Source organism: Ranitomeya imitator, chromosome 2, assembly GCF_032444005.1.
Source record: "Ranitomeya imitator isolate aRanImi1 chromosome 2, aRanImi1.pri, whole genome shotgun sequence".
In the NCBI taxonomy this organism is placed as follows: Eukaryota; Metazoa; Chordata; class Amphibia; order Anura; family Dendrobatidae; genus Ranitomeya; species Ranitomeya imitator.
The window spans coordinates 82,899,566-82,922,131 of record NC_091283.1 but is presented as its reverse complement, the minus strand read 5'-3'; the positions used below and the strand labels follow the sequence as shown (position 1 = coordinate 82,922,131).

The 22,566-nt window shown below is 41.9% G+C and overlaps 1 long non-coding RNA gene across 1 annotated transcript in view; it reads left to right on the top strand.

The window, feature by feature from the left end:
• Window positions 1-22,566, top strand: part of LOC138667205 (uncharacterized) — a 202,341-nt gene that overhangs the window by 115,209 nt on the left and 64,566 nt on the right. The window contains exon 2 of the long non-coding RNA XR_011318639.1: window positions 15,253-15,368. This is a non-coding gene — a long non-coding RNA (uncharacterized lncRNA). The remainder of the gene's footprint in view (window positions 1-15,252; window positions 15,369-22,566) is intronic.

The following is a 22,566-nucleotide window of genomic DNA, read 5'->3' as shown; positions in this document are numbered from 1 at the left end:
GTCTTTCTGTCTGTCTGTCTTTCTTTCTGTCTGTCTTTCTGTCTGTCTGTAACGGAAATCCCAAGTCGCTTATTGGTCGCAGCAAAATGGCCATGACCAATCAGCGACGGGCACAGTCTGGCGGCAAAATGGCCGCTCCATATTCCCCCCAGTCAGCGCTCACACAGGGTTAATGGCAGCATTAATGGACCACGTTATGCCGCGGTGTAACGCACTCCGTTAACGCTGCTATTAACCCTGTGTGACCAACTTTTTACTATTGATGCTGCCTATGCAGCATCAATAGTAAAAAGATCTAATGTTAAAAATAATAAAAAAAATAAAAAATCATTATATACTCGCCTTCCGTGGACCCCCGGATCCGGTGACCGGTCCATGCATTGCGGTCTCGCGAGATGATGACGTAGCAGTCTCGCGAGACCACTACATCATCATCTCGCGAGACCGCAATGCACTCTTGGGACTGGAGCGTCGTGAGGAGCATCGGTAAATGCCTCGGCTGGATCCGGGGGGCCGACGGAGGGTGAGTACATAACTATTTTTCATTTTAATTCTTTTTTAACAGGAATATGGTGCCCACATTGATATATACTACATCGGCTGTGTTAGATACTGTGGCTGGGCAATATACTACATCGCTGTGCTCTATACTACGTGGCCTGTGTTATATACTGCATGGGCAGTGTTATATACTACGTCTCTGTGCTATATACTACATGGCTGTGCTATATACTACGTGGCTGTGCAATATATTATGTGGCTGGGCAATATACTACGTGTCTGTGCTATATACTATGTGGCTGTGCTATATACTACGTGTCTGTGCTATATACTACGTGGCTGGGCAATATGCTACGTGGCTGGGCAATATATTATGTGTCTGTGCTATATACTATGTGTCTGTGCTATATACTACGTGGCTGGGCAATATACTATGTGGCTGGGCTATATACTACGTGTCTGTGCTATATACTACCTGGCTGGGCAATATACTATGTGGCTGGGCAATATACTACGTGGCTGGGCAATATACTACGTGTCTGTGCTATATATTACGTGTATGTGCTATATTCTACATGGCTGGGCAATATACAACCTGGCTGGGCAATATACTACGTGTCTGTGCTATATATTACGTGTATGTGCTATATTCTACATGGCTGGGCAATATACTACCTGGCTGGGCAATATACTACGTGGCTGGGCAATATACTACATGGCTGGGCAATATACTATGTGACTGTGCTATATACTACATGTCTGTGCTATATACTACGTGGCTAGGCAATATACTATGTGGCTGGGCAATATACTACATGGCTGGGCAATATACTACGTGTCTGTGCAATATACTACGTGGCTGGGCAATTTACTATGTGGCTGGGCAATATACTACGTGTCTGTGCTATATACTTCGTGGCTGGGCAATATACTACGTGGCTGGGCAATATACTTCATGGCTGGGCAATATACTATGTGGGCTGTGCTATATACTAGGTGGCTGGGCAATATACTACATGGCTGTGCTATATACTATGTGGCTGTGCTATATACTACATGGCTGTGATATATACTACATGGCTGTGCTATATACTACGTGGTCTGTGTTATACGCTACTTGGCTGTGCTATATTTCTCTGCTGTATCTGTGCATCATGAATCGTGGTATGTGTTACAGAGGGGGGCCCACTGAGACTTCTTTCGCCCGGGGCCCTCAAAAACCTGCTTATTGGTCATGCCCGGCCGCAAACAATCAGTGACAGGCGCAGTCTGCCAGTGAATTGGCGCGGAATTTGAACCACACTTCGCTAATTGGTTGCGGCCGGCCGACTGAATCCTGTGTATAATTTGCATTATTCTGAAAACTTCATAAATAAACTACATACATATTCTAGAATTCCCGATGCGTTAGAATTGGGCCGCCATCTAGTAAAGTATAATGATTTATTATTGACAAGAAGTTTCCAATTCTTGACTGCCTGACCTTAAATCAGTAAATAGTACAAGCTCTCTTGTGTTGACTCATGCACTTAGTATGAGCAGCCATTATGTACAGAAGCTCAGAAAATAACACTATTGCAACAGTATTTCAAATAAAAAAGAACGTGCTGCTTTATTTCATCAGTCATAGATGACTAGAGATGAGCAAATCCATTTATACTGATTGTATATCAATTATTATTATAAGTTTTTATTAATTTTCTGAAAAATTGACACAAATTATTTTCAAAATTGCAACCAGACAACATTGTATTACAGCCTGAGGTCATGGAAGAGTGTAAAAAAACCCTCATATCTCCTGTCCCTCCACAAGTTTATTAATTATTTCAAGTAGGTTATTTGTGAATTAAATTGTTGTCAGTACAAACACCTTGATGATCTATCTATTGATAAGTTATCAATATCAGATCAGTGATGGTCAGACACCCACCACCGTTATTAATCAGCTGTTATCAGCTCCAACAGTGGCCGGATGTGAATAAAGCAGAACACCAACACTATGTCACACAGTTTAGTGACCACTGACGGGTAATGCAGAATTGCTCCTATTCATCAATGGTGTTATGGAGCAGTGGTGCTCTGTTCTGTATGCTTTCTACTCCCAGCCACTGCTGGAGATGACTAGAGCTGATCTACTAGGAGTACCTGGTGTTGAAACCCCACCATTCTAATATTGATTACCTATTCTGAGGACAGCTCCTCAATATCTTTGTAGAAGAGAATCCCTTATATCATTTAGAAATAGATCCTAGTGGAACGGGACTAAATGGAGTTGGTCAACGCAGAATAATTGTTCACACCAAGTACATGTGCTTGGTATACTCTTAGTGTGGCCAAATGTTTAGGTGCACCATCCCAACTACTCATTTTCCATCTATCTCCATCCTTCTTTACCGCTATTAACCCAGATCTGTCTATTAAAGAAGACAAGGAGTGGATATAGTGAGAAAACAAGTAGATGGGAAAGCGCCCTTACATGTTTTGCCCCACCATGGGTCCACCTAGCGCCTCTGCTTGGATTGAGCAGTCGTTCTCTGCTGACAAGCTCTCTTTGACTCTAAAGTCATTTTCAGAGTTGTCCTCTATAGGACTTTTGGAGCCATTGATACTGGACCATTGGACTTCTGTAGGCCAATTTTAGTCTGCACATGACAGAACCTATTCATAAAGAGTTAACAATGTCATTTTCGGACCTGACATTGAAATCATACATAAAACCAGAGATTCCTTCTTTATCTAAATATCACCCCAATAGACAAACTTTTACTTGTAAGTAACATAGTTAGTACGGCCGAAAAAAGACATATGTCCATCCAGTTCAGCCTATATTCCATCATAATAAATACCCAGATTTACGTCCTTCTACAGAACCTAATAATTGTATGATACAATATTGTTCTGCTCCAGGAAGACATCCAGGCCTCTCTTGAACCCCTCGACTGAGTTCGCCATCACCACCTCCTCAGGCAAGCAATTCCAGATTCTCACTGCCCTAACAGTAAAGAATCCTCTTCTATGTTGGTGGAAAAACCTTCTCTCCTCCAGACGCAAAGAATGCCCCCTTGTGCCCGTCACCTTCCTTGGTATAAACAGATCCTCAGCGAGATATTTGTATTGTCCCCTTATATACTTATACATGGTTATTAGATCGCCCCTCAGTCGTCTTTTTTCTAGACTAAATAATCCTAATTTCGCTAATCTATCTGGGTATTGTAGTTCTCCCTAAAGTATTTTTCTCCCTATAGTTTTTTAGAGCTTCAATGGTGCCATCCTGCTTTAGTAGTGCAAATGCTTTCTTTTTACTGTTAATTGCCTGTCTTACTTCTTTGTTTAGCCACATTGGGTTTTTCCTATTTCTAGTCCTTTTATTCCCACAAGGTATAAACCGCTTACACTGCCTATTTAGGATGTTCTTAAACATTTCCCATTTATTATCTGTATTCTTATTTTTGAGGATATTGTCCCAGTCTACCAGATTAAGGGCATCTCTAAGCTGGTCAAACTTTGCCTTCCTAAAGTTCAATGTTTTTGTGACTCCCTGACAAGTCCCCCTAGTGAAAGACAGGTGAAACTGCACAATATTGTGGTCGCTATTTCCTAAATGCCCAACCACCTGCAGATTTGTTATTCTGTCAGGTCTATTAGATAGTATTAGGTCTAAAAGTGCTGCTCCTCTGGTTGGATTCTGCACCAATTGTGAAAGATAATTTTTCTTGGTTATTAGCAGAAACCTGTTGCCTTTATGGGTTTCACAGGTTTCTGTTTCCCAGTTAATATCCGGGTAGTTAAAGTCCCCCATAACCAGGACCTCATTATGGGTTGCAGCTTCACCTATCTGCTTTAGAAGTAGACTTTCCATGGTTTCTGTTATATTTGGGGGTTTGTAACAGACCCAAGTGGAATTCCTGTTTTGAAACCACACTCTGGTCCTAATCCTAGAGAAGGATTACTAACAAATTGTACTAACTTTTCAGATTTTGAGGCTAAAAATGTTGTAGATTTATAGAAAGTATTTTCTTTTCACAGAACCGGAATGAGAGGCTATTAAATTAGTGATGGGTGTTTAATTCCGATTTACAAGAAGAGCAAAAAAATATAAAATGCTCAATGAGGCAATTATGTGTTCTCACCGGCATAAAGAATCTGCTGCACCTTCATATACTGCAAACATTGTAGAGATATTGAGCACTCGCTGTTCTGTCCTTGTGTAAAATTATTACATTGTCTTTCGAGTGAAAGACCTGCATACTACAAGCATCAACTGGATCCTCTATGTTGCTATCAAATGTTCTACTCACTTGCAGAGTTTAATGAACTGTTATAATTGCTTTCTAGTAATTAAGGCACGTAGCACCTCTACCCCTTCCCAACGATGGACATAGTCGTAAGTCCTATGGTAGATCCATGTAGAAGCCAGCACTTGTAGTATTCCATAAGAAAATTAAGTTTATTGTTCGGATTAATAACATTAAAACATGAGTGGCAAAGAGCAACAACAAAAATGATTAAAATATACAATGATAGAGAATGGACGCACGTCTAGTTAGGTATGCAGGATCTAGTCTCTGACCAGTGCGGTCCTTATTCTGAGCCTGGTCAGGGACTAGTTGCCCGGATGTCTGTTTAGACATTCATCGATTCTCTATCTTTATTACAGTGCTATGTAAAGGTTTGGGCATCCTTGGTCAAAATTACTGTTATTGTGAACAGTTAAGCAAGTTGAAGATGAAATGATCTCTCAAAGGCCTAACGTTAAAGATGACACATTTCCTTTGCATGTTATGCAAAAAAATGTATATATTGTCCTCTTTTACTTTGTAAAAAATACAAAAGGGAAAATGGGCTGATGCAGAAGTTTGTGGACCCTGCACAGTTAGTAACTAGTAGCACCCCATTTTGAAAGTATCACACCTTGTAAGGGCAGGAGTCTCTACACTGGGAACAATAGGATTTTTTTTCCTACTTGCTTCACCCACTACCGAGTGGGCTCCATGGACTATTAGGTCTTCACTTCTGAATTGGTTGAGATCAAAACATTTATTACTATTTAACACGTTACTATCTGGTACCCATGTGACATCTGTTGTATACAATGTTATGTATATCTTATTAATTCCAGACATGGTACTTACAATGACATGTAAAAGTTTGGGTACTCCTAGTCACAATTACTGTTATTGTGAACAGTTAAGCAAGTTGAAGATGACATGATCGCTACAAGGCCTAAGATTAAAGGTGACACAGTTCCATTGTATTTTAGGCAAACAAAAATTATTGTGATTTTTTTCAATTTATGTATTACAAAATGAAAAATGGGCCAATGCAAAAGTTTGGGCACCAATGGAGATTTGTGTGTTCAGATAACTTTGAACTACCGTATTTTTCGAACTATAAGACGCACTGGACCATAAAATGCACCCCAAACTTGGGGTGAAAATTGCAGAAAAAAAGATCTTTTTTATAAGATGGGGGTCCGTCTTATTGTCCGAATTTACAGTATCTTACCTGAGGGCTGGCGGTGGCAGAGCAGGGTCACAGGAGGCCTGGTGTCGGCAGAGGTGTGGTGTTGCGGTGGGCGATATGGTGTGCACATGAGCAGGGTCCATTCCTGTTTAGGTGGGTGATGCCACGGCCAGGTGTCCATGGGGGGTTGCAGCAGTGCTGTGGTGGCGGAAGAGGTGCAGGGATGATGAGGCGCAATGAGCGGTATGGCGTGAGAAGGGTCCCTTCCAAAGGTGAGGTGACGCAGTGGCCCAGTATCCAAGGTAAGCAGCAGAGCCGGGTGAATCATGGCTTTATCGGTGGCGGTGGCCATCTTCCTGAGGCTGCGCGTGCGCAGATGAAGTGCTCTCCTTCCCGGGGCTTCAGGAAAATGGCCGCGGGAGGCCGCGCGTGTGCAGATAAAGATCGCGGCGGCCATTTTCCTGAAGCTGAGTTCGCAGATTTAGATCTCGGCTTCAGGAAAATGGCCACTGCAATTTCCATCTACGCATGCGTGGCCTCCCGCGGCCATTTTCCTGAAGCCCCAGGAGGCAGAGCACTCCATCTGCGCACACGCAGCCTCAGGAAGATGGCCGCCGCCACCGATAGAGCCATGATTCACCCGGCTATGCTGCTCACCAGGCCGCTGTGTCACCTCACCTATGGAAGGGACCCCGCTCACGCCATACCACTCACTGCGCCTCATCATCCCCGCACCTCTGCCGCCGCCAAACCAATGCCGGTAAGCCTGCACCCCAACTATAAGGCGCCCCCCATTTCCCCCCTTTTTTGGAAAAAGTGCCTCTTGTAGTCCGAAAAATATGGTAAGTTTTTGATCTTAATTAGCCTGTTAGGGTTATGGCTTGTTCACTATCACTGTTAGGAAAGGCCGGGTGATGTAAGTTTTCCAGCTTTATAAAAACCCTGCCTCCTCTAACCTTCTGCCAAAAAACAGCAGCCATGGGTTTTTCTAACTAGCTGCCTAGCACTCTGAAAATGAAATTGGTGGAGGCCCACAAAGCAGGAGAAGGCTATAAGATGATAGCAAAGTGTTAGTGGTAGGTAACAGGAACAATAACATAGTAACATAGTTATTAAGGTTGAAGGAAGACTATAAGTCCATCTTGTTCAACCCATAGCCTAACCTAACATGCCCTAACATGTTGATCCAGAGGAAGGCAAAAAAAACCATGTGGCAAAGAGTAAGCTTCACACTGGGGAAAAAAATTCCTTCCTGACTCCACATACGGCAATCAGACTAGTTCCCTGTATCAACACTCTAGCAAGGAATCTAGTATATATACCCTGTAACATTATACTTTTCCAGAACTGTATCCAGTCCCCTCTTAAATTTAAGTAATGAATCACTCATTACAGCATCATACGGCAGAGAGTTCCATAGTCTCACTGCTCTTACAGCAAAGAATCCGCGTCTGTTATTATGCTTAAACCTTCTTTCCTCCAGACATAGAGGATGCCCCCTTGTCCCTGTCTCAGGTCTATGATTAAAAAGATCATCAGAAAGGTCTTTGTACTGTCCCCTCATATATTTATATATTAAAATAAGATCACCCCCTATCCTTCATTTTTCCAAACTAAATAGCCCCAAGTGTAATAACCTATCTTGGTATTGCAGACCCCCCAGTCCTCTAATAACCTCGGTCGCTCTTCTCTGCACCCGCTCCAGTACAGCTCTGTCTTTCTTATACACCAGAGACCAGAACTGTGCACAGTATTCTAAGTGTGGTCGAACTAGTGACTTGTATACAGGTAAAATTATGTTCTCCTCATGTGCATCTATGCCTCTTTTAATGCATCCCATTATTTTATTTGCCTTTGTAGCAGCTGCCTGACACTGGCCACTAAATGTGAGTTTGTCATCCACCCATACACCCAGGTCTTTTTCATTGACGGTTTTGCCCAGAGTTTTAGAATTAAGCACATAATTATACATCTTATTACTTCTACCCAAGTGCATGACCTTACATTTATCCCCATTAAAGCTCATTTGCCATTTATCAGCACAAGCTTCTAGTTTACATAAATCATCCTGTAATATAAAATTGTCCTCCTCTGTATTGATTACCCTGCAGAGTTTAGTGTTATCTGCAATGAAGGTCAATGTGTGTACAATTTTAAAAGACTGTTAATAAAGAAAAGATTTTATCTCTAATTGGACTTGAAAGTTTTTCTCTTGAAATGTGCATGTACAAATGCCAGGCCATGGTGTGGTCCCAAGGCTCCTTACTTCCGGGATTCAAAAGGGTGAGCTGGTATTTTTCCTTAAATTTTCCTTAAATTGTGAACTGTCAATTTTGGACATCAGCTTTTAAGGAGCATGAACCAAGGGGAAAGTCATTTACGGAGTCCAACAGCCTCCTCAAAGTGATTGCAGGATGCCAATGGGTAGCCAAGGCTGCCAGGTTCCTACTGAATGCCCCCATTGCTGCCATCTTGGTACTTATTATGTCACAGGAGACCATAATTTTCCTTATATAATGCAGACAGATTTTTTTCCTTTTCCCAGTACATTGTATGATAAAATTAATGGTGTCATTCCAAACTACAACTTGCCCCACAAAAAGTAAGTCTCCAGATGGGTTTGTTGACAGAATTATGAGAAAGGTATAAAGGTACCGTCACACTAAGCGACGCTGCAGCGATACCGACAACGATGTCGATCGCTGCAGCGTCGCTGTTTGGTCGCTGGAGAGCTGTCACACAGACAGCTCTCCAGCGACCAACGATGCCGGTAACCAGGGTAAACATCGGGTTTCTAAGCGCAGGGCCGCGCTTAGTAACCCGATGTTTACCCTGGTTACCATCGTAAAAGTAAAAAAACAAACACTACATACTTACATTCCGCTGTCTGTCCCCGGCGCTGTGCTTTCCTGCACTGGCTGTGAGCACAGCGGCCAGAAAGCAGAGCGTTGACGTCACCGCTGTGCTTTCCGGCTGGCCGGCGCTCACAGCCAGTGCAGGAAAGCACAGCGCCGGGGACAGACAGCGGAAGGTAAGTATGTAGTGTTTGTTTTTTTTAACTTTTACGCTGGTAACCAGGGTAAACATCGGGTTACTAAGCGCGGCCCTGCGCTTAGAAACCCAATGTTTACCCTGGTTACCAGCGCAGACATCGCTGAATCGGCGTCACACACACCGATTCAGCGATGTCTGCAGGGAGTCCAGCGACGAAATAAAGTGCTGGACTTTCTGCAGCGACCAACAACATCACAGCAGGATCCTTATCGCTGCTGCCTGTCAAACTGAACGATATCGCTAGCCAGGACGCTGCAACGTCACGGATCGCTAGCGATATCGTTCAGTGTGACGGTACCTTAACTCTTGGAAGAGGGTGAGGAAAAAAATTAACATACAATAAGCAGAAAATTGCCTGGTCATGGGCTTGTCAGTAACAAACAGTAAATGTGGGGTTGTACAGGTAAATAAGGGATTTTTCTTATTTTGTTGCATTCTTCCCATTAGCTTATACCGCCACGTATGCAGCTCTAGTGCTGCCCTGCAACTGAACAACAAAAGAAACATTACTTACCTAATAAAAGCAGTGCCGTCTGGTGCTTTCTGGGTTGTTTGCTGGAGAGATTTCATCTCAGGGATACATGTACCTGCTGCACACATAGTAAACAAAGAACAACACTAAGGGTACCGTCACACTATACGATTTACCTACGATCACGACCAGCGATATGACCTGGCCGTGATCGTAGGTAAATCGTAGTGTGGTCGCTGGGGAGCTGTCACACAGACAGCTCTCCAGCGACCAACGATGCCGAGGTCCCTGGGTAACCAGGGTAAACATCGGGTAACTAAGCGCAGGACCGCGCTTAGTTACCCGATGTTTACCCTGGTTACAAGCGTTAAACTAAAAAAAACAAACAGCACATACTTACATTCTGGTGTCCGTCAGGTCCCTTGCAGTCTGCTTCCCGCACTCAGTGACTGCCGGCCGTAAAGTGAAAGTGAAAGCACAGCCGCTGTGCTCTGCTTTCACTTTACGGCCAGCAGTCACAGTGCGGGAAGCAGAGACGGCAAGGGACCTGACGGACACCAGAATGTAAGTATGTGCTGTTTGTTTTTTTTTAGTTTAACGCTTGTAACCAGGGTAAACATCGGGTAACTAAGCGCGGTCCTGCGCTTAGTTACCCGATGCTTACCCTGGTTACAAGCGAACGCATCGCTGGAGCGCATCGCTAGATCGCTAGATCGGTGTCACACACACCGATCTAGCGATGACAGCAGGAGATCCAGCGATGAAAGAAAGTTCCATACGATCTGCTACGACGTACGATTCTCAGCAGGATCCCTGATCGCTGCTGCGTGTCAGACACAGCGATATCGTAACGATATCGCTGGAACGTCACGAATCGTACCGTCGTAGCGATCGAAATGTTATAGTGTGACGTACCCTTAGGTAAGCAATCTTAGGTAAGCCTATTTTCTCTTCATCATCTTAAGTTTGTCATGTATGCTCAATAGTTAACTGTCATGAAATTATCAAGGACAGGATGCCCATTTCGAGGTGTAAAAAGGTTTGACATTTTTAGTTTTCAATTTAGTACTCTTTTTACATCTGTTCAAAAGTGACGGTAGAAGTGGGTAGAGCTAAGTAGGATGTGGCGACGCGTCCCACAGGCTGAGAGATTTACTATCAAGTATGCCACATACTGGCATAAATTATATAGCATAGTTCAGTATCAATTAATAGTTTGCTTAGATTTTGGTTTCTGAGACATTTGCATTTTCTCTACCAAATTCATAACCGAATGTAAGACTGGTATAGGAAATGGCAGTCTTAAAGCCTCCATTCACATTATACTAATGTCAAACGAACCTACCGATATCAATGAGCTCACCCAATGGTCTAATGAGTATGGGGGCACCAACCAACTGATGGCCAGAGGAGGTGTCGTTAGGGTATGTTTGAGTTCATACTGCCAATCACATTGTATTCTCTGAAATAAGCTGAAATGCTGGCAGGTGGCTTTCTCATAGAGAACAAAGGAGCTCTTGGCCGAGTGAGCGCTGCTGTATACGGGAGGGACGACCATACGATCAGCCAAAGCATCTAATGTGTATGGCCAGCCTTAGTAATTTACCCCCATGCTAACCATTTTACAAGTTTTCAAATGCAGCTGAGAGATTATTGTAGATTACCTCCATTGACCTCAATTCTGCCATTATTCTTTCTCCTGAAGATAGAATGGATCTTATTCATAGCTAAAGTTAATAATAAACTTCAAAAATAACTTGTGGTAAAATTTTCCTAATGTTGATCCAAGTGGTCCAAAATGACCGACTTCCGTTCTTTTAATAGTTCTTAGATAAACAACTATCTACATGATAAACCTATTATAAGTGTTCTTCAACTTATACTCAACAGTCGTCTTCAATGGGAAATTAACACATTGAGATGCAGCGTTCTGTAGTTTGCTGCTATAATCCTAATTGATCTCAAAGTCCATTATCCTTTCTAGATGTTGTGTGTTTCCTCACATGGAGGTAATCAATGGGATTGACAAAAGGCTGTATGTAGCATTAACTATAAAATGAGAATACAAACATCACCCTCCTACTTGTGACTACGATGGGCCAAAATGCCGAGCTAGACCATAATGCTTTTATATCTTGTTTTTGTTAATGAGCTATGTTAATAAGAAAATATAAAGTGTGGGAAGAATACTTGCATTCACAGCATAAGTGTCGTGCAATTCATGTGTTGTCATGGAAAGTGCAACTTTTATTGAATCGGTGAAAAAAAAACTCTGAGAGTGATGCCTGCCTGTCAGCTGAAGGACCTGACAAAGCATGTGTACTGTGATTCCCCTAATTGTATGAACAAATTGTATAGTATGCTTTCCAGATGGGAGCCCTCCTTCAGCTGTTAATTGTCTGCTCCTCAGGTGCATCTGCATCAAAGCTTTGGCAAAAAAGTGTTGATGCTCAGAACATTCGCTGGTGAGATTATCTGGTATTGTCAGAGTTTCTTGTCGGCTGTATTCACTATGAAATTTCCAAGGACACCCAGAATAATAGAATATGCAAAACTAAAAATATCTACTAATCGTTGGATCAATGAATGATGTATTTCTGTGTGTTTATAGAGCGCCAACCTACTCCACAGATGAGCATGGCAAATGCACTTACACTAGACTGCCCTTTGGGACTCATAATCGTATCCCCTATCTCAAGCATATCTGCGATCAACTAGGGCCGATTTAGGATGCATTATCATTTATTGCCATGCATTCCCAAGGCATCACTACAGCTTAATTAAATTAGTGATATGTGTTAAAATAAACAATGCCTGATCTACTGAATACCTACCATTGTGTCCAATAAACAATGCCCTACCAATTCACCTCTCCCGTGCTCTTTTTACATTTGCAATTGTGTATTTTTTCATGAACTCATACATAAATTCAGCTTAGCGGAAAAAAAACGCTTCTCCTTAAATGTTATAATTTGATTAAATTGCCCTTTTTTCCCTAACTTTTTTTTATGTTTTCACATATGTCCAGCATTGGTGGCTTAACACATTGTATTGTCATGCTTGCAAGGTGGAAACAAAGCTGGACTTGGGGATCCTGAAAAAAAGCAGCAGAAAGACATAAAATCTCAGCAAGGAAAGCAGCAAAAAAGGCAGCAAAACCTACATTTTGGCTGCAGCTTTTTTACTGCAAAAAGATCATGTTTTGGTTGCAGAAAAAGAGCAGCAAGAAAAGCAATCTGTGAACACAGCCCATTATAATTACTATTATTATTATGTCTCATTGTTACAAGTACAGTTCCAGGTATATTCTATAAGTGCAGAGAACAGACACTTGCACTGTGCATCCAAAACTCATATATCGATCTATTGCGGCTAGGCAAAACTGAGCAGAAGGTTCTTAGCTAACATTCTGCTCTATCTGTATGAAGCCCACTGCCAGATTGCACTGAACCTCTTAGTGGGTCTCTGGCGTTAAAGGTCCAGTGACGCACGGCAACCAGTGATACACCATGAGCAGGATCGATGATCAAGGTGTCCCACAATTCCCATGCTGCAAGGTAATGGCCCCATGACTCCAGTTCATACCACCCGACAGGCACAGCGCCACAGCAATAATGGCTGCCACACAGCACCAAGACATCTAGAGCTTCTTGGCACATAACACACAGTTTTAGGGCGTATTCTAAATTTGATTGAAAAGTAGATAACCCCTATAAATCCAACACTGCTCTGTCAGGTCTTTTAGTAAACTGCTGCCCCAGTTATGTAAATTGAGTTATGACCAAAAGCCATATCTGGATCCAGCTCATGTTGCTTATTCTTTGAGGGTAATGGAAGGAATTGGTTTACTACTTGGGTTGACCCTCATAATCTGCTGTATTTTAGGGCTATTCTCCCCCTAAACACATTCCCTTGCACATATTACACTACATTAATTTTTGTTCTTTTTTCCAGCCTGATGTTAAAATTTACAGTCTATGTACTCTGGATGGACTCATAAAATGCTCATTGAAATATTAGTTTTTATGGTCCATCATATTGGCTTCTCTCAGTGCGATATCACTAAGACTAGATCTACATGTAGAGTTCTTCATAACACTCGAACAAGCCCTTTAAAACCTCGATGGGAGTCAGATTTCTGAAAAACACATTTTTATGAAATGGTGACCAGTAATGGCGACTCGACAGGTTTTCTTTTCCGATTTAGGTTATTTACAAGTTTAACATATAAAAAAAAATGCAATGACCAAAAATCTGTCTGCATTCACAGAACAAAGTAACCCTAAAGCGATAACTTTTCTAGTGTACTAAATTCGAAATCGGAAGAGGTGGTGGCATCACATCATCAAGCACTGTCATGTGTCTAGAAAGGATGGTGGAGGGTTTGTGGATTTATTAGTTGTCAGATTTTCCAGACACAGGTAAGAAATAGCTGTAAAAAAAAATAAAAAATTAGCATCTAAAATAAAAACATATTTAAAATTAATAAATAAATTAAAAAGATTTAAATCTGTTCTGCCTGTAAGAATATAGATTTATTCCATTTTGCATTATGCTGTAAATACATCTCCTTTCTTTGTCCATTACATATGGTAGAGCAAGCATGAATAACTTGATAATGAGCAGAGACTGTACATTAATAAGTCTCCCGCTGAGCCCCATCGATTACTTGTCATTGTACATTGCCAATATTTTGTCATAATTCATTTTTCCGCAAGTGCTGCTGTAGGACAAATGTCAGACAAACGCTGTCAGTTTCAATGAAAGAGTTGTGTACTGCAGTGAATTGCAAAATGATGGGATGTTAATAATAATATGCTAACTTTAACACTTTCTTCCCGAAGAACGTAATAGTTAAGTATTGTTATCGAACACCCAAAAGGCCCGAATCCGGAATCTCTACTGGCAACTTGAAAACACTTCAGAGCTCACAATGATATATTTCTAGGATTTCATATCTAATAGCCAATAAAAACCCAGTAATTCCCCTGTACAGCTCCCACTGGTAATAGACCTTGAGTATATGATTGTCTAATCTACAGTAGACCTGAATGCCTTTAAAAACTGAAAATTAATAAATACATACTAAGTTCTAACATTCATGGAAAAAGAATCAGACCCTCATAAATAATTGTATTAATCTATTGTTTATTGAAGATTAAAACTAATATAACTTATGACATTAATTATTAATACATTGAAAAATGCAATGTTCATGCCATATTTATACTTTCTTCAATGCTAGTAATTTGCTAACAATTCCACCCAATTTTCTTCACTCCTGTTATGATTAAGGAAAAAACATGATGTAACGTAATCACTACAGTTGTAGTAATAAAAAAATTAAGGTACAATTGAATTTTATAATTCGTTCAATTTTTTAAAAATTTTTTTGATAAATCGGAGACTTTGAAGTCCATTAAAATGTAGCTTTGTAAGCTTTTAACTTTTTGTTAAGAAAAACCACACACAGAAATTTAAGAAATGTAGATTATTATGCAGTAAAAGCTCTTCCAGATAACCCCACAAATTCTTAGGGTGGTCTGCTTAGAAAAGATGAACAGTGTACATAATACATGGTGAAACTATCACAAGAAATCTGGAAAAAGGGGCAGCCTTTGTCAAATAATTATAGTAACATAATTGGCTGAAGTTGTATGCTCAAACTGAGTCTTCAAGTTTCCCCCCAAAATGGGTTGTATGAGATTTTTTTTAAAAAAGGACGTGATTTTATTTTTATACAGCTCCACTCTTGATTTCAGGCCGCGTCTGGTATTGCAGATCATCACCACTTATGAGAATTCACCTGAGTTGCAGTACAGGACAAAGATAACGGACAGCAATGGTGCCGATTCTGTGAATAGCAGACAACTTTATAGTAAGTTTTCTTTAGACATTGTATTGCCATTTTCCAATTTCTTCCAGTTGGATCTGAAAACTTGTGTACGTGTTTGGCTGCTTAAAGAGCTGTTAGCATTATTAGTATGATCTATTATTTCTTTATGTGTTATTAATGTGCTAGTGGTAGTCCGCTTCTCTGACCTTTGTAAATATAATATCTACCATTGGCATTTGACTACCAGTTATTACATGTCTATGGTCACCTTTCAACATTCCTCTACGGGTAATGAAAACCTTGTCAATAGATTATCACCACAATACAATACAGTACAAATACAACAGATTTAATAACAGTTGATTTAAAAGCTAAAAATTATGAAAATGTGCTAAAAAAGATTACTCAATTCATATAAAAAACCTAAAATAAAAACAAAATAAGCAAATGCCCTGCCGTAAATAAATAGCAATAGTGCATGAAAATAACATAAGGTACTTAGTTAACATAATTTTGATTAAAAAAAAATGTAAAAGCCATCCCACCACGTCACAGTGACCCTATGCGGGACGATCCTAATCCCTAGTATTAAAACCTTTGCATTTGTCAAGTCACGAAAATGTGAATAAAATGCAAAAGCTTGAAAAAGACCTACAATTGGTCGAAACGTCGCATTATGGCAAAATAAAGAGGTGTTTTTGTTTTTTCACCCGATTGGATGCTGTTTTGATTTTCTGCTAAATGTGAAAAAGTCCCAAATTGGGTCACCTTGACGCAGTGGGAAAGCTTTTCTGTTTTTTTAAATCAAAATCATGTTAAATAAGCATCTAATATTATTTCCATTCACTGTGGCTATTTATTTACTGCAGGGTAGTTGCTCTTTTATGTTTCTACTAGATGGCAGCCCGATTCTAAAGAATCGGGAGTCTAGAATCCATATATACTTGAAATTCGGCAGGAGCTTGAAGAGCAACGTCACTGGGCCCGCCTCCACGCAGTAGAAACTTGCTGTGAGGTAAAAATTCAAAAATCACACCAAAATGGCGGGCGGAGTGTGTCACAGTACGGCACGTTTCTGATTGGTCGCTTGCAGCAGGCGGCAACCAATCAGACACTGGACACTGTTGACGTCACTTATCTCCGGACATTAGCTCCGGACATTAGCTCCGGACATTAGCTCCGGACAAAGCCACGGCAGTTGGCACAAATTGCAGGAAGTAGTATTCTAGGCAATTATATATAAGATCTTAGGTTTTGTCTGTTTAGCGGCCAGTGTAAACAAGCACCTACACGTTGCATGCATTACTTCTTTTTATCTACTATTAATGGTGTTAGTCTTTCACTATATATTTTTCATAGTAATTAATAAAAGTTTATATTTTAACTACCATGGAGTACATATTTTTAGGTGATTTGTTTAAACATTGCCTGATTACCAACTTATATTCCAGTTCTCTTTAGGTTTCAATTCATATACGGTAGTTGTAAAATAAGAAAATAAAGAGAATTTAACCAAAATTGATAAAAAATGTCTAAAAAATTCTAGTAGAAGTAAATGTATGAAAAATTTAAACGTGCATAATATATCCTTTAGCGAGGCATCGTTAGTATACAATAATAATAATCTTCATTTTTAGATAGCACTAACATATTCCGCAGAGCTTTACAGTTTGCACACATTATCATCACTGTCCCCGATTGGGCTGACAATCTAAATTAAAGTATGTATACACATAGGGGAGGAAGAAATAATTTGCATCTTTGATTTAGGATCACTATGGCACCTGATAAAAAAAAATTGTAAGTGACCTCTGTTAAGTAGCTTACTTATATGTGAAAGGAGATCAGTGTGAAGGGTTAATCATTTATAAATGGTTGGGATTAAATGATTAATTAGAGCTTAGTTAAAGTCTTTTGGGTTCATTGCTCAAAAAGACATAGGATTGTCCCCATACAGATAGTAAAAGATTGAAGGGCAGGATAATTGGACTGTTTGGTTTTTATAGTCAGCAGAGTTGATTGAATTCTTCTATATTGATATTGAATTCTTTAAAAAAATCATGAAAAGTAATCCTACCTACTTGTTACCATTGTTTTACTTTTTAGGTTTTCCAAAAGCTAAAATATACAGATAAGCAGTAATGAAAAATTACTACATATGGAAAAGGATTGCCCACCTTAAATTGTAATGTGTCTTTAAGATCACCCCAAATGCATGGAAATATAGGTCTTTGAAATGTAAATCCACTTACATCTTTACATCTTATATCTGTGGCCAAGTAATCTGCATTTTTATTCATATGTAAATGAGGCTTTAAGTGCTCAGGGTGTGACAGAGCACATAACAAGCCACTCCCTCCCTATGTTGTTTCTCTGTCCATCACCTGCCTCTTTACCTAGATTGATAGCTCCTTGTCTAATTTATTTGCCTGCTGCCTGACAGCACAGACTGAGTTATCAATCAAGTCAAAAGGTACCGTTACACTAAACGACTTACCAACGATCACGACTAGCGATACGACCTGGCCGTGATCGTTGGTAAGTCGTTGTGTGGTCGCTGGGGAGCTGTCACACAGACAGCTCTCTCCAGTGACCAACGATCAGGGGAAAGACTTCGGCATCGTTGAAACTGTCTTCAACGATGCCGAAGTCCCCGGGTAACCAGGGTAAATATCGGGTTGCTAAGCGCAGGGCGGCGCTTAGTAACCCGATATTTACCCTGGTTACCATTGTATAAGTTAAAAAAAACAGTAGATACTCACATTCCAATGTCTGTCACGTCCCCCGGCGTCAGCTTCCCGCATCACCGCTGTGCTCTGCTTTACGGCTGGCCAGCGCTGACACAGTCAGTGCGGGAAGCTGACGCCGGGGGACGTGACAGACATCGGAATGTGAGTATGTACTGTTTTTTTTTTTAACTTTTACAATGGTAGGCCCTGCGCTTAGTAACCCGATATTTGCCCTGGTTACCAGTGAACACATTGCTGGATCGGCGTCACACACGCCGATTCAGCGATGACAGCGGGTGATCAGCGACCAAAAAAAGGTCCTGATCATTCCCAGCGACCAACGTTCTCCCAGCAGGGGCCTGATCGTTGGTCGCTGTCACGCATAACGATTTCGTTAACGATATTGTTGCTACGTCACAAAAAGCAACGATATCGTTAACGAAATCGTTATGTGTGAAGGTACCTAAAGACCTTGGTGCTAGCCAAGGAAGCAATATGGGGAGGCAGAAGCTCGGGAAATGCTCTGTCACACCCAGAGCACTCAATGCCTAATTTTCATAGGAATACAAATACTAAATACTCAGGGAATATAGCAAAAAAACAGAAGATATATTGTAAATGTGTTGATGGATTTATGTTTAAAAAACCTGCATGCCTACATTTGTGGTTTTGGGGTGCTAATCTTCCGGACAGATTTCCTTTAAAATCAAGTATATGCGGCTTGCTAAAAATCATTTTAGGAATGCAGATTCATCAAAAAATTTGCAACTTTTGGATTTTACAAGGTTTTTGTTTCCCTGTAAAAAAACCAGGGATTCAAGCTTCAGGAGGCTAATTTGCATATTCCAGGTGCCTTCTGGGAGAAGCGAAGTCTCCCTAAGCTAGAAGATCGTTGGGTACAGCCGGGACCAGCTGCTTCGAAAGCATCACCAAACCAGGGATTCAAGCTTCAGGAGGCTAATTTGCATATTCCAGGTGCCTTCTGGGAGAAGCGAAGTCTCCCTAAGCTAGAAGATCGTTGGGTACAGCCGGGACCAGCTGCTTCGAAAGCATCACCAAACCAGGGATTCAAGCTTCAGGAGGCTAATTTGCATATTCCAGGTGCCTTCTGGGAGAAGCGAAGTCTCCCTAAGCTAGAAGATCGTTGGGTACAGCCGGGACCAGCTGCTTCGAAAGCATCACCAAACCAGGGATTCAAGCTTCAGGAGGCTAATTTGCATATTCCAGGTGCCTTCTGGGAGAAGCGAAGTCTCCCTAAGCTAGAAGATCGTTGGGTACAGCCGGGACCAGCTGCTTCGAAAGCATCACCAAACCAGGGATTCAAGCTTCAGGAGGCTAATTTGCATATTCCAGGTGCCTTCTGGGAGAAGCGAAGTCTCCCTAAGCTAGAAGATCGTTGGGTACAGCCGGGACCAGCTGCTTCGAAAGCATCACCAAACCAGGGATTCAAGCTTCAGGAGGCTAATTTGCATATTCCAGGTGCCTTCTGGGAGAAGCGAAGTCTCCCTAAGCTAGAAGATCGTTGGGTACAGCCGGGACCAGCTGCTTCGAAAGCATCACCAAACCAGGGATTCAAGCTTCAGGAGGCTAATTTGCATATTCCAGGTGCCTTCTGGGAGAAGCGAAGTCTCCCTAAGCTAGAAGATCGTTGGGTACAGCCGGGACCAGCTGCTTCGAAAGCATCACCAAACCAGGGATTCAAGCTTCAGGAGGCTAATTTGCATATTCCAGGTGCCTTCTGGGAGAAGCGAAGTCTCCCTAAGCTAGAAGATCGTTGGGTACAGCCGGGACCAGCTGCTTCGAAAGCATCACCAAACCAGGGATTCAAGCTTCAGGAGGCTAATTTGCATATTCCAGGTGCCTTCTGGGAGAAGCGAAGTCTCCCTAAGCTAGAAGATCGTTGGGTACAGCCGGGACCAGCTGCTTCGAAAGCATCACCAAACCAGGGATTCAAGCTTCAGGAGGCTAATTTGCATATTCCAGGTGCCTTCTGGGAGAAGCGAAGTCTCCCTAAGCTAGAAGATCGTTGGGTACAGCCGGGACCAGCTGCTTCGAAAGCATCACCAAACCAGGGATTCAAGCTTCAGGAGGCTAATTTGCATATTCCAGGTGCCTTCTGGGAGAAGCGAAGTCTCCCTAAGCTAGAAGATCGTTGGGTACAGCCGGGACCAGCTGCTTCGAAAGCATCACCAAACCAGGGATTCAAGCTTCAGGAGGCTAATTTGCATATTCCAGGTGCCTTCTGGGAGAAGCGAAGTCTCCCTAAGCTAGAAGATCGTTGGGTACAGCCGGGACCAGCTGCTTCGAAAGCATCACCAAACCAGGGATTCAAGCTTCAGGAGGCTAATTTGCATATTCCAGGTGCCTTCTGGGAGAAGCGAAGTCTCCCTAAGCTAGAAGATCGTTGGGTACAGCCGGGACCAGCTGCTTCGAAAGCATCACCAAACCAGGGATTCAAGCTTCAGGAGGCTAATTTGCATATTCCAGGTGCCTTCTGGGAGAAGCGAAGTCTCCCTAAGCTAGAAGATCGTTGGGTACAGCCGGGACCAGCTGCTTCGAAAGCATCACCAAACCGCGCGCCGAATTTTTGCCTGTAGGACATTATTGCAAGAGAGCTTGGCTGAGTAGATTACACAAGAAGGAAAACACACAGCAAGTCAGCAGGATCTAGGAGCAACATGGCAGATGTGACAACCTACATGGTGAGCTGCAGCATGTGCTACATGTTCACAGATCGACCAGAAGAAGAATCCAATTTCACCTGTCAGAAGTGTAGACTAGTGGCCCTTTTAGAAGAAAAGGTGCGGGGTCTGGAAGAAAGAATAGCAACTTTGAAACTCATCAAAGAGAATGAAGACTTTCTAGACAGAACAGAAGCATCTCTACTGGTCACAGAAGGTGAAAAAAGTGTCAGAGAACCTCCAAAAGCAGATGAGTGGAAGCATGTGACCAAAAGAAGCAAGAAGACCATGGAGAAATCACCAACCACACAACTGAAGAACCGATATCAAATCTTTGTAGAGGATGAAGATGGCACACCTAAGAATGAAGCAATACCAGCAAGCAAAAAAGAAAAGGGCACACAGCAACAAGTGACAGCAAAAAGTACAGCCAAGAAGCAACGAAGAGTGGTGGTGGTGGGAGACTCACTACTGAGAGGCACAGAAGCAGCCATCTGCAGACCGGACATAACTGCAAGAGAAGTATGCTGCCTTCCAGGTGCGATGATCAAGGATGTGACCGATAGGATACCAAAGCTCTTCAGCTCCAAGGACGTCCACCCATTTCTTCTGATACATGTTGGCACCAATGACACGGCAAGGAAGGACCTACCGACAATCTGCAAGGACTTTGAAGAGTTGGGGAAGAAAGTAAAGGAACTGGATGCACAGGTAGTTTTTTCTTCTATCCTTCCAGTAGACGGGCATGGCACCAGGAGATGGAACAGGATCCTTGATGCAAACAACTGGCTAAGACGATGGTGCAGACAACAAGGATTCGGATTCCTGGACCACGGTGTGAATTACTGGTATGATGGACTCCTCGCCAGAGATGGACTACACCTCAACAAACCTGGGAAACACACATTCGCCAGAAGACTCGCTACACTCATCAGGAGGGCGTTAAACTAGAAGAAGAGGGGACGGGAAGAAAAACATTAGACTCGAACAAAGACGACCCAGGAAAACATACTCTGAAGGGAGGTAAGAACATTTCTAAAACAATCCACAGTGAGGAGATTGGAACAAAACAAAATCCTCTAAACTGCATGCTCGCAAACGCCAGAAGCCTGACAAACAAGATGGAAGAACTAGAAGCAGAAATATCTACAGGTAACTTTGACATAGTGGGAATAACCGAGACATGGTTAGATGAAAGCTATGACTGGGCAGTCAACTTACAGGGTTACAGTCTGTTTAGAAAGGATCGTAAAAATCGGAGAGGAGGAGGGGTTTGTCTCTATGTAAAGTCTTGTCTAAAGTCCACTTTAAGGGAGGATATTAGCGAAGGGAATGAGGATGTCGAGTCCATATGGGTTGAAATTCATGGAGGGAAAAATGGTAACAAAATTCTCATTGGGGTCTGTTACAAACCCCCAAATATAACAGAAAGCATGGAAAGTCTACTTCTAAAGCAGATAGATGAAGCTGCAACCCATAATGAGGTCCTGGTTATGGGGGACTTTAACTACCCGGATATTAACTGGGAAACAGAAACCTGTGAAACCCATAAAGGCAACAGGTTTCTGCTAATAACCAAGAAAAATTATCTTTCACAATTGGTGCAGAATCCAACCAGAGGAGCAGCACTTTTAGACCTAATACTATCTAATAGACCTGACAGAATAACAAATCTGCAGGTGGTCGGGCATTTAGGAAATAGCGACCACAATATTGTGCAGTTTCACCTGTCTTTCACTAGGGGGACTTGTCAGGGAGTCACAAAAACATTGAACTTTAGGAAGGCAAAGTTTGAACAGCTTAGAGATGCCCTTAATCTGGTAGACTGGG